Genomic DNA, 13,101 nt, shown 5'->3' with positions numbered 1-13,101 from the left:
TGATCTGAGCTTTTAAAGGAACATGCCAACATTACGGGACATGCGTGTACCGTGTTCTCCAGACAAGAAGATAGATACCAAGAGTCAGACAAGAAGATAGATACCAAGAGTCAGACAAGAAGATAGATACCAATTTCCTCTCTGTCCATTCAGTTGAAAGCTATCCGGCTGCATGCTAGCCTAGCTTAGCACAAATGAATGGACGCGGATATGGACCACTAGCCTAGCTTAAAACTTTGGGAGAGGTGTGTTTAGCCAACAGCTAGGCTAGTTGGTCCGTATCTGCTTCCATTCATTTGTGCTAAGCTAGGCTAGCTTGCAGCTGGATAGTTTTCTACTGAATGCACAGAGAGGAAATTGGTAGCCTATCTATCTTCTTGTCTGACTCTGGTCTGGAGAAGACGGTAGGCACACAATGCGTAGTGTAATACAGTACAAATGTAGGATAAATGCTGGGTCCTCCAATGGCCCATTAAAGCAGGGTTGATGCATTTCTATTCAATAAAAACACAATGAAGGTGCAGAGAACACTAGTTCTGAGAAATGTTTATTTACGCACTGTGAGACAGAGGTGCGTTTGATTTTCACCACAGGCCAGCGGTGAGGAGAGGAGAGGCAACGGGCCAACATGTGTTGATAAGTGAATTCTGTCTGCAGGCCAAATGAAAAGGCAAGGTGGGCCCGTATTTGACCTTGAGTTTGACACATGTCTAGAGCGACGGCTGTCATTACCTTGGCGAGAGGTGCTGTTTTTGCTTCTGTCTGTGTGTGTGTGTGTGTGTGTGTGTGTGTGTGTGTGTATGTGTGTGTGTGTGTGTGTGTGTGTGTGTGTGTGTGTGTGTGTGTGTGTGTGTGTGAGAGAGAGAGAGAGCATTTGTTCTCACCATATCCTGGACAACTACTGGCCAGATTGCCATGACGGTCTCGGTGACCCCATGACCTTTCCTCTAGCGCCACTGTAACTGAGGGGTACAATTCCCTGACTGTATTGTTAGATATGATACTTACTACCACTACCTCTTGTACTTTAGACTCTGGCCACCCAGTACTAGGTATAAATAATTATGATAAACACTCCCACCTGATGAAACGGATCCAACACAAATGTACCAAGTCGAAAGTCTGCGTTTAATAATAATACATAGCAAAAGGTATGTAGCGAATGTTAACGCCGCCATTTTAGTTCTGGGAGATTTCAATAGCGCCAATCTGAGAAAGGTATTGCCCGACTTCTATCAGCATGTGACTTGCAACACCAGAGGCGGTAACATCCTAGATCACTGTTACACGCAATTTAAAGGTGGCTACAAGGCTCATTCTGATAGTGGCTTCGGTAAGTCAGATCACGCATCAATTTTTCTTACACCGAAGTACAGACAGAGAATTAAAAGTACTCCCGTAGTCTCGCGAGAGGTGCAGAAATGGGATGTGACGTCAGAGGATACGATCCGGTCAGTGTTTCACAACACAGACTGGAATGTGTTCCGCGACACAGATAACATTAATGCCTACACGGAGACAGTGCTGGACTATGTTTGTACTAGGGTGAAAGAAACAATCCCCACTACCAAAATGAAAGTTTACCCAAATCAAAAACCCTGGGTAGACAAATCCGTCCGTGAAGCTCTGAGAGAGCGCACCAAAGCATACAACGACGGCCTAGAGGCAGGCAACATGAATGACCACAAGGTGGCGCGATACAACGTAAGGAGGACTGTGTCAGAGGCCAAACGACGCTACAGGGATAAAATTGAACTCCAGTTTGAACAAGCTGACTCTAGAGCTATGTGGCAGGGGCTCAAAACGATGACAGACTACAAAGGCGCCTCCCTCAAACTGAACAGTGACATCTCCTTAGCAAATGACCTCAATACCTTCTATGCGAGGTTTGATGCTGGTAATAACAACACCAGCTCACAAGCCTCGGCAATGGGGGGGGGGGGGGGGTCGGCTGCTGATGGAGGCGCAGTGTTCAGGGTAACAGAGCATGAGGTGAGGCGGACCTTTAAAAAAGTGAATATCAGGAAGGCAGCAGGTCCAGACGGCATCCCCGGCCGCGTCCTAAAAGTCTGTGCCGACCAACTGGCCCCAGTATTCACTGACATATTTAACCTGTCCTTAGAACAGGCTGTCATCCCCACCTGCCTGAAGAAGTCCACTATTATCCCTGTACCCAAAAAATCCAAGCCTGCTTGCCTCAACGACTACCGCCCTGTAGCTCTCACCTCCATAGCCATGAAGTGCTTCGAGAAGCTAGTAAAGGGCTACATCTGCTCCTCCCTCCCCATCAACATGGACCCCCTGCAATTTGCATACCGCCCCAACAGGTCCACGGAGGACGCCATATCCCATGTGCTGCACACAGCAGCATCACACCTGGACAAGAGGCAGGGGAACTATGTGAGAATGCTATTCATCGACTACAGCTCGGCATTCAATACCATAGTCCCCTCCATACTCATAGCCAAGCTCAGGGACCTGGGCTTGGGCTATGACCTCTGCCAGTGGGTCTTGGACTTCCTGACTGGCAGACCCCAGGTGGTGAGAGCAGGCAACTGCACCTCCTCATCCATCACCCTCAACATAGGGGCCCCCCAGGGCTGTGTTCTGAGTCCCCTCCTCTACTCCCTGTACACACACGACTGTGTGGCTCAGCGGAGTAGCAATACAATCGTCAAATTTGCTGACGACACAGTGGTGGTGGGCCTGATCTCTGCCAACGACGAGAGGGCCTACCTGGAAGAGGTCAAGGTCCTGGCGGGATGGTGCCAGGAAAACAGCCTCTCCCTGAACGTCAGCAAAACAAAGGAGATGATTGTGGACTTCAGGAGGTCGGGGGTCAAGGACTACAGCCCCCTCAGCATCGACGGGGCACCGGTTGAGAGAGTCAACAGCTTTAAGTACCTCGGAGCCTACATATCCGAGGACTTGACATGGACCACACACATTAACAGTGTTGTGAAGAAGGCACGACAACGCCTCTACTTCCTCAGGCGCCTAAGGAAGTTCCAAGTCAGCCAGAAGATCCTTAAGAACTTCTACTCATGTACAATAGAGAGCATCTTGACCGGCAACATCACCTCCTGGTTTGGGAATAGCACTGCACAAGACCAAAGCAGACTACAAAGAGTGACACGTTCAGCCGAACGCACAATTGGAGGGGGGCTCCCCACCCTCCAGAACATTTACTACAAGCGTTGCAAGGGCAAGGCTAAGAGAATCATTAAAGACTCCAGTCACCCGAACAACTGCCTCTTTGAACTGCTGCGGTCAGGCAAGCGATACAGGAGTCTCAAGGCGAGCACAGAAAGACTCAGAAGAAGCTTCTATCCCCAGGCCATCAGGCTGCTAAACGAACAATGAATGAACACTACACAACAACAACCACCAAACGCACATAGCACACACATCCACACGCACACACTCACTTTAAACAAACACACTGTAGCACCCACTCCACACACTTATAGCACACACCCACTTTAAACAAACACACTGTAGCACCCACTCCCCACACTTTATATTTATGGATGAAGGATTGCACTACAACTCGTACACCTTACTGTAAATTGTACCTAAAATTGTACCTCATCCCATTTCTGCTTTGCACTAGATAGTACTGTACATTAGTACACTGCATAGTATTGTGTATTGTATATTATATGGTAACTCAGAACATTGTACATATGTCTATACCGAACACTGTGACCTCATTTTCTTCTTCTAAATTCATGCTATATTATGTTATTATGTTATTTGATACTATCTTGTCTAGCACAGTCTCTGGAGCGTAACAGTAAGAAGCATTTTGTATGAAAGTATTCTGTACTTCTGTATGACAACTATTAAAGAACTAACTAAACTAAAGGTATGTACAACGATCACTTAATTACATTTATGATTTGAACTAGTATGCACTTTTATGGCAAATGAGTATTCGTAGGTAGATCAATATCGAATGTCCAATCTCTGATTGCGCAGGAAGCAAATATACAACCTGGAATATTTAGGGAACAATAGCAATGATACTTGAATGATTATATAGCTGGATACACTAGGGGAAGGTTCCGACTGCTTGTAGGACAGCTGGAGGGGGGGGGTAGAGTCTGGCTGTATCCCGTCTGGCCGAGGGTATCCTGGGAGAGCCCACAGTCGTGCGACCCGGTGCCCAGCGATCCTCGATCCACAGATGAAAGCAGGTGGACTCTCTGTGGCCGGCGTCCTCCGGTCCACGATGGAGAGACGTGAGGCGACCTCGTCGTGTAGAGCGTCTTCTCACCTGTCGTCCTCTCCGGGGGGGGTATTTCCAACACACCGCAGTGTTGGCCTTTATCCATAGAATAATCAAAGTACTCAAAGCATAATCCAAGCCGGGGAAGGCTAGCCGTCGTCGGTAGAATAATCCAATATACAGGTCCACTCGCTCTTTGGCCTGGAGCTCCTCGGGTGCAGCTTCACGTGGGGTCAACCACCCTGGATAAGCGTCCAGCTGATGCCCGAAACGATGGGGGTGCTGATTACTATAGAACTCTTACCGCACGAGGCACTACATATGAATAGACTATTATTAGCTTAATAGAATACGTCCAACTCGACGATATAGTGCCAAATATGACTATTCAAATATTAATATACACGATGTCTCAATGCCGATACTGGGCCGAATTGGCCTTACTGCCCACATGTGGTTCGCGGGGAGGCTTTTGCGTCTGTCACTCTGTTGGAGGGTAAGGAACTGGACTAAAAAGAAAGCTCTACTTTAATAGCGCAGTATATATACGCACTATGAACAAATAGTACCATTAGTGGTGCGGTAGACATATTCCTACGCGGAACTAGGACTTGTCCATACATGTTGAGCGGTACGATTGAACCTGGTCTGAGGGGTATGGCGACCTGGCACCAAGGTCTCGTCCAATGGTAGAATGGAGACTATTATGGGATGTTCAGTAGACTAGAAGGGATATTCAATGCATATTGTACAAGGAATATACAAGGGATATCAGGGGATATACAAATACAATTAAATATATATATATAAATAAATATATATATTCGGTTTAATCTGATCCTTCAGAACAGCCGCCCCCTAATTGGTCCCAACCCAATTAGTTAAGCAGAGACAGATTAACCGCACTGTCTACCACTCAAGGGTTCGCTGTAAGGGTCAGTCAACTCACAAAGTCATAGGGTCATGGTCATCATCGATTGTGTCTGGGAGTCGGGGCAGTTCTATGAGCCTCGCCACAGGACGGGTGTAAATGCGCCCCTGGACGAGTACTTCAGCTGCTCGGACCTTGCCGTCGGCACCGGTGATCACTTTGCTTACGCGGCCAGCCGGCCACATAGCTCTGGGTAGTGACTGGTCAATAATCATGACGACTGTTCCTTCCGTCAAATTGTCTCTCTCTTTTACCCACTTCTGGCGGGTCTGTAGAGACGGTAGGTAGTGCAGTAGGAAACTGCTCCAAAACTTGTCGGCTAATACTTGGCTGTACCTCCACATTCGTCGGCCGTTCGCTTCTTCAGGCCGGTACATTGTCTGGGGTAACGCGGGATCTAGCCGCCCCATCAGGAGGGTGTTGGGGGTGACTGGGTCGACATCGGCTATATCACTGGAGACGTAACCAAGGGGCTTTGAGTTCAATACTCCCTCAATCTCCGTGAGGACTGTCATTAGGACTTCTTCCGCCACAGTCTGGGCCCCAAGTACTGCGTACAGGGCTGTCTTTATAGAACGTACTTCTCGTTCCCAAGTTCCACCGAAGTGGGGTGCGTTTGGGGGGTTGAATTGGAAGTCAATCTGGGCTGGAGCGAGGTGGGTCTTAAGTTCTGGGCCCATAGCTTGGAAGCTCTCCCTCAGCTCTCTTTCTCCGCCTTTGAAGTTTGTCCCGTGATCGAACAATAATGTAGACGGTTTTCCTTTCCGTGATGTGAATCTTCGGAAGGCCATAAGGAATGAGTCTGCGCTCATGGTCGGAAGGAGCTCGATATGTATCGCTCTGGTGGTCATGCATTTGAATACAATACCCCACCGCTTCTCGGTGCCTCTTCCTTTCTTTATGTGCAGCGGGCCAAAACAGTCCATGCCTGTTGAGTGGAATGGCTTGTCGCCGAGTCGGAGGCGACATGGAGGTAGGTCAGCCATCCGTGGTATGCTGGGCTGCGCGCGCCACTTTCGGCAGTCTAGACAGGTTCGCTGGAAGCGTCGCACCGCCTCTCTTCCTTGAAGTATCCAGTAACGACGTCTGATTTCCGCGAAGACTCTCTCTGCTCCTGCGTGGTGTACATCCTCGTCGTATTTCTTTATAATCAGCTCTGTGACCTTGTGTCGGCTGTTCAATACGATCGGGTACTTAATGTCATCCGGTAAATTGGGGGCTCTCCGCAGGCGACCACCCACTCTGATGAGGGTATGTGTGTCACTCTCGGGGGCCAGATGAATCAATCTGCTGTCTGATGGGACGGGCTTTCCTCCCTGTAGACAGTCTAGTTCATCGGGGAACGAGTCTCTCTGGGCTCGTTGCAGTAGAAGCAGTTCTGCTTCCTCGTAGTCAGCTGCTGACATATCAGCGGGGGACTTAATCTCTGGGTGGTGCCGCAGGAATGTCCGTTGCTGCGCACTCTCTATGGTAATGCAATCGTCTATGTTGGGGTCTGCGGAGACAACAGTGCTCAATCCACAGAACATGGGTTTCTTATTCTCAGCCTCCTGGTCACTTGCTTCCCTCGGGGTGGGCGTGGGCCAATCTCCTTCCGGGAGCTTGAGGAATGCTGGTCCGTCACTGTAGATGTTATGACGGGTTAAGTCATCTAGGGACATTCCCCGGGTGATGACGTCAGCTGGGTTGTGTTTTGTATCAACATAGCGCCAGTTTGCTTCTCCGGTTAACTCTCCGGTTAACTCTTGAATCTCAGTGACTCTGACTCCCACGAAGACTTTGTATTTGCATGAATCCGATTTGATCCAGGCGAGTACTGTCGTGGAATCTGACCACAGGATTGTTCTATGCACCGGAATGGTGAGCTCACGTTGGATGAGCGTGGCTAGATGCGCTCCTGCGAGGGCTGCGCAGAGCTCTAGACGTGGGATAGACTGTTGCTTGCGTGGGGCTATTCTCGAGCGGGCGAGGATGAATGCTGTGTAGATCTCTCCCCCCTCTTCTTGGGCCCGCAAGTAGGCTACTGATCCGTAGGCGACCTCGGAGGCGTCACTGAAGACGTGTAGATCCATTTTACATGTCTCTGGCCTCACCGTGGGTGGGAAGTAGCTTCGGCGTATATTAACGCCTGGGAGTGAGTGGAGTTCCATCTCCCACTCTCTCCAGGTGGATGCAAGGTGTGCGGGAATGGGGTCGTCCCAGCCCTGGTCCTTGTCCCACAATGCTCGTACAATCATCTTTGCCCTGGTGGTGTACGGTAGTATACATCCTAACGGGTCATATTGTCGGGCGAGTGTTCTGTACACACTCCGTCTGGTGGTCGGTATTGCCGTCGACCTTCCCTGCTCCGTGGTCAGGGGTTTGTGTCTATAGTGGAGCGAATCTGTTTTGAAGCGCCACACTAGTCCTAGTGTCATCTCTTGGGCTTCTCCTGGGATTGTGGCCATCCAGGTCTCGCTGCTCGCTGCCTTGTCCGCGGAGGAGAGGCTGCGCAGTACGTGCGGATCGCTGCTGGCCCACTGCCTGAGATCAAAGCCGCCTTTGATCAGAGAGGCGCGGAGTTTAAGTAGGAGAGCCTCGGCTTCTTCCTGGGTCGAAACGCTTTGTAGACAGTTATCTACGTAGAAGCTGTTCTTCACACTGTGTCGGACCTCTTCGTCCGCTGCTGGGTCCTCTGCGACATGTCTCTGTAGTGCAAATGTAGCACAGCATGGGCTGCATGTAGTTCCGAAAGGGAGGACTTCCCATTGGTAGATGGCTGGGTGCTCATCTCCTGGCCTCTCTCTCCATAGGAACCGCAACAGGGGCTTGTCCTCCTCTACTAATCTCACCTGCAGGAACATCCCTTTGATATCCCCGCTGATAGCCACCTTGTCCTGGCGGAAGCGGAGTAGTACGCCTAGTAGGGAGGGGCCGAGTGTAGGACCGGGCAATAGCTCTTTATTCAGATTTTGGGATCCGATCTGGTAGCTGCAGTTAAACACGATGCGGTCTTTGCCGTTGTGATGAACCTTGTGGTGGGGCACGTACCACGATTCAGTCGTCTGGTCGGCCTCTTTAATGTCAATCTTTGTGACGTGTCCCGCTGTGATGAGCTTCTCAATCTCAGCGCGGTATACACTTTCTTGGGCGGGGTCCTTGGCTAAGCGCCGCTCTGTGTTTAGTAGGTACCGCTCTGTGGCGTCTTTCTTTGCGTGAAAGGTAGGCATCCCTTCCCGCCGCAGGAGTGGCGTGGCGTATCTCAACACGCCGCTGACTGGGACTCTCTTTGTTCCCGTCTCGAGGAGGTTAATGGCGTAGATGTCGTCTTTAGAGCGAATGTCTTTATTTTCGTTCTTAAAGGGCATTTGTTCTAAGGTCCATAGCCTCTCTACATGCTGCAGGAGTGCGGTGTCTCCCTCTGTGACTCGGGAGTGGAGACAGCTAGTGGCTGTGGTTCGGTTGAGAGATTTGGCGAGTGGGCCTTGGAGAGTCCATCCTAGGCGGGTCTCGACTGCTGCAGGACAGCCTCTGGGTCCGGTATGAACCCGGTCTATCGGGACAATGAGGTCTGCATGGTCGGAGCCTATCAACAGTGTCGGGGTAGCACCGTCTATGAGTGGGATCGGTAGCTTGCGTAGATGTACATATTTCTCCATCAGCTTGGCTACGGGGTATGTGTACCGCGAGAGTCCTATTTCTTGGCTGGTGAAAGCGTCTGTAATCCTGTACCGTCGCTCGGGCTGGCCGCTTGCTGCGATAGAGAATGAGACATTCTCGCCCTTTATCGTTTTCAAATCTCTTCTTATTGTCCGAATTGTCATTTGGTTTTCGCTCCCCCGCAGCCCTAGCTGGGCCGCAGCGGACGCGAGCAGAAGGGTCTTCTCTGACCCGTCATCAAGGACGGCGTAAGTGTCCATGACTTTATTCTGGTAGCTCAATGTCACACGGACTACCTTTAAGAGCACTCTGGCTCCGCTGCTGCTGGATGGTGCGGGTGGAGGCCGCCGTCTGTTACTGTCGTGGAGTATGTCCAGATGGGCTCCATCGCACCGACTGCACTTTTTCTTTAAGCGGCATTCGGCTGCCATGTGTGATCGCGCACAGCGAAAACGGCGTCTGTTGGACTTTATCCATTGACTCGCTTCCTCCGCATTCATCTTGGGGAATGAGTCACATTGTGACAGCCAGTGTTCTTTCTCACAGTAGGGGCACACTATCTTCCACTTCTCCTTTCTTGAGGGGGTACTGTGGCTCCTACTGCTTGGCACTGACTCCGATTGGTGCATGACAGTCACCGATCTTCTTCCATCATTTAGTCTCCTGGTTCCTTCTCTGGAGCCAGGGGTGCTCCGTCCGAATGTATCTAGCCGTAAGCTGCTGACTTCTCTCGCCAGGAAGTCGGCTAGATCGAGGAGGTTCGGTTCGGGGCCATTAGGGTCTCGGTGGTCTCTCTGCCGCCTAAAGCGCTCCTGTCGGGCGGGCGGTAGCTTCTCCAAGATCCTCTCTACATTTGAGTTGGCGTATAGTTCATGCCTACCCTTTTCCCTCTGCGCTCCCAGCATCCCTACCAGGGACTGCACTCTGATGGACAGGTCGTCCAGTGCTCGATTGTCTGTTGCTGGGGGTAGGCGGTCGATGTGCCTGATCTCCTGGATCACGTAATCCCATATACGTCCATATCTCTGGTCCAACGCTACCAGCGCTGCGGTGTATGGGGTCGTGGAAGTGGCGTAGGCGAGCGCTATGTTGTGCGCGCGGGGTACCTTTAAATGCTTCAGTAGTATCGCGTATTTATGGCGTTCATCAATGACATCCACCAACATTGTCTCCAGACACATGCGGAGCTCCGTATACTGGGCCCGGTTCTCCTGGGTGAAGTCTGGTACCATAGGTGTGCCAATGTATGACGCGGATTGTTGATACATCGGCGAGCGTTGGGGGAGAGGCCTCCTAGGCGAGTCTCCTCCTGCTCCTTGGCGTGGGCTGGTACCGGCTGTGTACCATGGCCCGCTGGTCCAGGTGCTGTTCCTCGGTGCGGGTCGTGCGTCGTGCTCACCCGTGAATAGCGTCGGGGGTCTGTAGCGCAGCTCCGCGGGGGTATAGCCTGGGCTGTACTGGACCTCCTGGTCCGGTAGAGTACTGTGCTGTCGTCGGGCGTGGTTCTCCTCCTCTTCCTCTTCGTCTTCCGTTAGGTCATCCAGGGCTTGTAGTCTCTGATTTAGCCTCTCCGCAGTGTATGCTGCTCCTTCCCGGTGGCTGGGTCTCGCTTGGACCGGTTGGGGAAGGGGGTCTGCGGGGGGTATAAACCTCGTCTGTTGGTCAAGTTCAGGGTCGCTTACTCGGCTAGGGGATGCCGCCCTGGATGTCTAGACGAGTTCCTGGAGCCTCTGGTGGAGGGAGGGGGTGTTGTCCTTCTGATCAGCTGTTCTATTAGTTGCGCTTGTGCTCTGTCGCGCTCGGCTTCGCGCTTGGTGAGATCCGATTCTCTCTGGGCACCGGTGGCGGCGCGCTGGGCGTCGGCCCGGTCTCTTGCCATATTCTCTTCCATCTGAATGCGTCTTATTTCCAGGCGTATGTGCTCTTCTTCGCTCCGTTGCTGTATCTGCAATCGATCGCGTTCACCCTGGAGTCTATCGCGTTCAGTAGAGGCTTTCAGGCTGACGAGGAATGCCTGCTGTAGTGTCCTCTCTGCCTCGCTGGGAGAAGACGGTTGTATAGGGGAGCCGTCCCTTGGGGTACTCCGTGCGGAGTCTTGGAGCTCTATCTCCACGGTGCTCTCCTCATCTTCTTCCGTGCCGAGTTCTCTCTCTGTAGTGTTGTCTTCCTCCCGGGACTCGTCGGGGACTACTTCTTCGGTATTGGCGGGGTGTAAAGTCATGTCTGGTTCCCCCTGGTCCCCACCGTGAGCTGGGTCAGTTACGTTAGAACCCATAGGGGCCTCTATGGTCGGGGTAGCCTGGTCGTTAGGGTTAGACATAATTTTACTTTCTAGTTTTACCGCGTTTACTGTTGGTAGAAGACTAGGTTGTTGACTGACAGCGTAAGCCTCTAGGTACTGAGGGAGCTGTCGTTTGCGCCGCGGGCGTTGTTGGTTAGGAGGATCGTTTCGTGGAGTGTTCATCATAGGCCATTTTAATATTAATAACACTATATTAATATTACACTGATTACCCTCCGGCTCGAAGGACCAATTGTAACTGAGGGGTACAATTCCCTGACTGTATTGTTAGATATGATACTTACTACCACTACCTCTTGTACTTTAGACTCTGGCCACCCAGTACTAGGTATAAATAATTATGATAAACACTCCCACCTGATGAAACGGATCCAACACAAATGTACCAAGTCGAAAGTCTGCGTTTAATAATAATACATAGCAAAAGGTATGTACAACGATCACTTAATTACATTTATGATTTGAACTAGTATGCACTTTTATGGCAAATGAGTATTCGTAGGTAGATCAATATCGAATGTCCAATCTCTGATTGCGCAGGAAGCAAATATACAACCTGGAATATTTAGGGAACAATAGCAATGATACTTGAATGATTATATAGCTGGATACACTAGGGGAAGGTTCCGACTGCTTGTAGGACAGCTGGAGGGGGGGGGGTAGAGTCTGGCTGTATCCCGTCTGGCCGAGGGTATCCTGGGAGAGCCCACAGTCGTGCGACCCGGTGCCCAGCGATCCTCGATCCACAGATGAAAGCAGGTGGACTCTCTGTGGCCGGCGTCCTCCGGTCCACGATGGAGAGACGTGAGGCGACCTCGTCGTGTAGAGCGTCTTCTCACCTGTCGTCCTCTCCGGGGGGGGTATTTCCAACACACCGCAGTGTTGGCCTTTATCCATAGAATAATCAAAGTACTCAAAGCATAATCCAAGCCGGGGAAGGCTAGCCGTCGTCGGTAGAATAATCCAACATCAGGCCAAACTGAGAACACATACCTCAAACGGTAATGGCCGGATTGCCATGAAATTGGCTGTGCACATGCATCACCCCAAGAGGAACAACCTGCACTAGCGCCACCATCAGGCCGAACCTTCTGTCTTCTGACCTACAAGTTGCACAGTCGCAACATTATAGCTGTGAATACGCACGGTGACTAGAAGGAGAACCCTGTGGATTGGTGAACCCTGTGACCTTTCCTCTATAGCGCCACCATATGGCGATATCAGCACCTCTCGTTTCTGTCACCACCTCAGGTGTTGTTGCATGTGAAAGTATAGCGGCGGCAGAGCGGGGAGATTGTTATTCCCTCCTTCAGTTGCTGTTGTCGTCGTCACGGTTGTCCTCACTCCGTCCTCCAGAGCCGGGCGAGAGGTCGGCTCTCCTGCAGCTCTCACTCACTCCCCCCCCCCCCCCCGGAACACTAATGACAGGAGACCCGCCGTGTCCTCAGTTGGACCGGCTTCCTTCCTTCTCTCTCCGTCTCTCTTCCTCTCAGGGTCCACGACGTATGACACGTGTCAGCTGAGCGGAGAAAAGAAAGATGGAAGGTGACGGGTCGTTTACACGTGTACACACAACGACCTGCCCCCCCCCCCCCTCGCCCCCCCTCCCCGCCCTGCCCAGGTGCACGGACGTCAGAGGAATAACGGCAGATGTGGACCAGCCTGCAAGAAGGTGATTTGCATGATTTTGATACATTTGGAAGAACAAACAAATCCTAAACTCACTTTTTTTGTTGTCATCCCTCCAGATGTTCCGGAAGCGTCCGCAGCTCCGCAGGGATGGGATGGGATGGGCCCGGGAGGGGGGGGGGGGGGGGGGGGGGGGGGGCACAGGTGAGTTTCTTAGCATCTGACATTTTCCGCAGTAGTGTTTTTTTTTTTTTCTCCTTCCCTTCTTTCAGGCTCAGTGAACTGAGAGAAAATGACATTTAATTACAGGAGAGCAGTCACGCAGTTTGGCTAATTACGATCCCAGGAGCTCAGTCATCACATCTAATT

Source organism: Notolepis coatsorum, assembly GCF_963971535.1.
Source record: "Notolepis coatsorum genome assembly, chromosome: 15".
In the NCBI taxonomy this organism is placed as follows: Eukaryota; Metazoa; Chordata; class Actinopteri; order Aulopiformes; family Paralepididae; genus Notolepis; species Notolepis coatsorum.
This window is presented reverse-complemented; position numbering follows the sequence as displayed.